This window comes from Myotis lucifugus, unplaced genomic scaffold, assembly GCF_000147115.1.
Source record: "Myotis lucifugus unplaced genomic scaffold, Myoluc2.0 scaffold_71, whole genome shotgun sequence".
NCBI lineage: Eukaryota > Metazoa > Chordata > Mammalia > Chiroptera > Vespertilionidae > Myotis > Myotis lucifugus.
Window position 1 is genome coordinate 2,862,274 of NW_005871119.1, and position 4,850 is coordinate 2,867,123.

The following is a 4,850-nucleotide window of genomic DNA, read 5'->3' on the forward strand; positions in this document are numbered from 1 at the left end:
ACTGCTCTTCTTTCTCTAGTTTCCTAAGGTAGAAGCCTTTGTTCCTCTTCAAAGATCAGTTGAATATATTTCTGAGCTCTATTTTTTCCATTGTTCTATGTATCTATTCATTACTCAATACTACACTGTCTTTTAAACTCCATAAAAACTTTAGATTTAATTTGTTAATATTTACAAAACAGTTTGCTGGGATTTTGATTGGTATCACATTGAATGTGTAGATCAGGTTGCAAAGAATCGACATCTTAACAATATTTAGTCTTCCAATCAATGAACATGGAATATCATATCTCTCCAATTATTTATATATTTTTGATGTATTCTATGAGTTTTATAGTTTCCATATATAGATCTTTTTATAATTTATTTAGATTTATAACTTAGTTTATAACTAAGTTAGATTTAAAACTAAGTATTTAATTTCTTTAGATGCCATTGCAAATGGTATTGTTTTTTAAATTCCAAATTCCAATTCATCATTACTGGTAAAGCAATTAACTCTTGAATATTACCCTTTTATCCTATGAACTTCCCATATTCACATAATAAACCTTGAAGCAATAGTGAAATATCAAGATTTGCCTATGAGACTGGGAATGTTTACAAAGCATAATTAAATTCAGTAAGGAGAATGAGGTGTGGGGAAATAAGCACATATTCATAAACTTTGGTGGAATGGTGAATTGGCACATTTCTGGAGGGTAACCAGGCATAATGTAACAAAATTTTCAATTAAAACTCTGTGATCCAAAAATTTCCCTTGTAGAAATTTATGCCAAGAAAATAGACAAGTTCACAAAATTGTGTGTACATAAATATTAATAGTCAAATCAATATAATAGCTCAAATTAGAAATAATCTAAATGCCTATATACTATAGTATAGTGACCAAAATATATTAAGTAGTTGGTATTCTTATATTAAAAAGTGCTCCTGATCTATCACTAAGTTTTTAAAAAGCAGACTATAGAAGAGCATTATGAAAAGAACCATTTTTGTAAAGAAAAACGAGTTTATATAATCATCTGGAAAAATACTCTATTAAGAATGAAAGATGAGATTATGGGGGAATTTTCATTTCATTGTATTGTTTGTTACTTTTAAAAATACTGATGAATTATCAGAAGAAACTATATCCATTTTATATAATAAAAATAATTGTATATAAGGTAACAAAAAAGTAAACTTCTTAAAAATTTTAAATGAAAAATGACTTACCTTTAGTCTTCTTTTTCCATTCCCAAACAGTGATAGATCTTCTCCAAGCACTGAATGTGGCCAACAGGCTAGAAATTATTCCTCAAATTGGGGAAGATAATAAAGAATATGGTAACACTTTTCACAGTGGCCTGAGAGAAGAGATTCTGATGCTCATGGCAAGGTATTAGCATCCATCAGAGCTTCAGGTGGAGTTCATTGACTATGCTGCAGATATCAAGTCTACTTATGAAAGTCAAGATGCCAGACAAACTGCTCCTGATTGGCCAGCCAACCCTCTGAACTGAATAGCTATCCTCTTCTTAGGGGAGGGGAGAACCCAGGAAGCCTGGAAAATATTGGGGCTTTTCAGGAATCATAAGAAGATCCCTAGAAATGAGGTGCTGAATGAGTTTACAAATAGTGCAAAAGCATCCAACAGCCCTGCCCAGGCCATTGAGATAGTGAAGTGGGTAGATGCGTTCAGCTCACCCAGAGAAAATGGGTGACTTTACAATCAGCCAGGGACAAAAGGAAGCTCTGGGACTCCTAACTCCATTGGCCTGACAGTGGTAGTGATATTAGTGAAGGCAAATAAAAGTGGGCCAATCAAGAGCAGCTATGGCCTAGCATGAGATGTTAATACTTAACCATGGTATGAATAAAACAAGAATATAGATTTGGTGAACTTTGAAATACAATTGATATAACACTGACTTATTTAAAAGTTAAATTCCTTATTTGATATCAACTAAACCATCCATTCAAAGTTGATCATTTAAACAGAAGCAGCACTAGCATTCTTAGCTCTTTGGATACATATTGTGAGGTGCATAGCTCCTGATTTCAGCATAAGCTCTGCACACCTGCAGTGTTTTGCCTGCCAATTTCACACTGCTGTCATCAGTGTAGTTCGCCCTCCCCTGTTCAGAACTTCAGCTTTTGTTGGCTGATGCTATGACGCTGGTACTTCCTTATCTTAGAGAAGGTATCTACAGGAGGTTTTCATACAATTACCTCACAGTTGATATTTATTGGGTCAATAGTATCCCAATATTAGGGATATTTATATGTGGTAAAAAATGTACATCTTAGAGTTGATTAAATGACAATGGCAGTTTAGGCTGCACAACTGGGGAATGAAGACTGTAAATGAATATTGAATGAATGTAAAAGTTTTGCAGATACTATGGATGCTTGTTTTTTATTTTGTTTTGTCACGATGTCTTGGGTAGATGGCTATCACTACAGGGAATGAACATATAAGTCTCCTTCCCTTTGTACAAACAGACAAGGTAGGTAGGTTTTGGGATTTGTAAACCACTTGTGAATTGAGTATTGGACTGATAGTCTCCAGGCTGGATGATAGGGCTCCAGAGAGGGTAAGTTCTAGGGCTCTAGTTCTTAGGTTATATGTAGATATCTATAAATAATACTACTCTTCCTGGTAGAGTGTGAGATGTGCCTTCCACTCTTTTGACATATTTGTCATCACTTGTCTAGGATTTTCTTATATGTGACAGGCGCCCCCTAGTGAATAGTGGGACTTAGATTGGCCTCCACTATAAAAGTCTGGGGAAATATCTGAACCTGTTTTAACAAATTCATATTTATTAAACAAGATGTTGTGTGTGACTGAGGGTGATGTTGGGAATCTGTTCTTCATAAAGAACATCTATTTCACAAAATAGATGTAGTAATCAACTTTCTACACAAAGTTCAAATTAATATGAACTTGGCCAGATCATTGATCTTTACCAACTCTTCAAATATAGAGACTTGGCTGGATTCTTTTTATATAGCTACTAGAATCTGATAACTTGGGGTTGAAACTTGAGAAACCATAATTTCAATCCAAAATACTTTAATCCGGTAAATATATTTGATAAATTATATTCTTTTTGTTAATTTCAAGATTACAACATTTAATGAAAACTGGGATTGCTTAAATGATACATTGTTACTTTATAAAAATATATATTTTATTGATTTTTTACAGAGAGAAAGGTAGAGAAATAGAGAGTTAGAAACATCAATGAGAGAGAAACATCGATCAGCTGCCTCCTGCACACCCCCTACTGGGGATGTGCCCACAACCTTGACCGGAATCGAACCTGGGACCCTTCAGTCTGCAGGCCGACACTCTATTCACTGAGCCAAACTGGTTAGGGTTACATTGTTACTTTTAATTACTTCTTCTCTCCCTAAAGCTCTTGCCACTTATAACAGTCCATACTACGTTCTTATAAAAGGGGGTTATAATTTTGACATCATCATTCTTATTAATTATTATTTATAACACTGAGTTAGGTCCTCAATGAGGAATCCAAAATAATTCTTATCCTCTAGGTAGCTTCTAATATCAAAAATAAAGTCAAATAATATGTAACCGGGTCAATTGGAAAATAAATCAAATAAATATAAGAGAAAATATTAAGATTATTTTAACAGTGTCGAAAGAACAGAAGCAATCACACACTTGACTCGTGGTATTTAAATGGAGCATCCTAAACCAACAATTAGAGGAAAGGTAAACAAAAAGTAGGTGACATGTTTAAATAACAAGTAGGTGAAAGATTATTGGACTATTTTCAAAGATCTTGGCTGATGCCAGAAATGATCAAATTATTAACTGTATGTAGTGTATTTTTGCTCCTTTCCAGGGGCAGATTATCACGTTGCCTCCCAACTTCTTATTATCTAAACAATATTTTAAAATAAAAAATTGCTTTATCTTCTTTTGCCTAGGTTGCCCTTTGTCTCTGACTTCTCTAACTTTAAGGCAGGCCCCTTTTGGTCCTCAGTCTTCTCTGAACTCCTAATGGCCTAATTTAGCACAATTATTACCTCTTTGATTATTCCATATATATTAAAAGGCTCTACAGGACACGTGCAAGCCTTCATTCAAATTACAGCTGACCCTTGAACAACGTGAGGGTTAGGGGCACCGACTGTAGCGGAAAATCCACCTATTCACGCAAGTCGTCCCTCCACAGACACGGCTTTCCCACCATGTTCATGAGCAGACAGACCCCCGATCCATTCTCCATCACTATGGCTTCCCGCATTTAGAGGGGTCACTTATGCATTTCCCTGGCCACGGTGGCCAGCAGGTGCGGACAGGGGTGAAGGAAACAGAACCCCAGGGAAGAAGTCAAAGTCAACGGCAGACTCAGGACCGGAGCACCTAGTTCACCTCATCCTCCGCCACCAAACGCCCATTCTCCCCGGCCCTGTTTCCTAAGATGTCACCTGGGCGGATGCAAGGTCAGCCGTGGGGAGGCGGCGGCCGCTCCCGCGGGGCCCGATGCCGGGAGGGAGGCGGGCAGGGTGGCACCGGCAGGCGCAGGTGTCCCTGCCCCCGCGCGACCCCGGGAAGCCGGGGGAGGGGGTCGAGGGGGCCGGACGCGCCTTCCCGCCCCTGGGTTTCCCGCCGCCCCCCCCGGACCGCGAGAATCCCCTTCGGCCCAAAGCCCGGGCCCGGTCGGGGGGAGGGGCCCCCCCCTGCCCCCGTACTGCAACTATGAGGCGGAATAAGATATAGTTGCCTTTAACGAAACGAAAAGAGAGTTGAAATAAAAAAATATATATATATACATAAGCGAGGTAATCAATCGATTGTGACTTTTATAATAATAGAGTAGATATGGTTA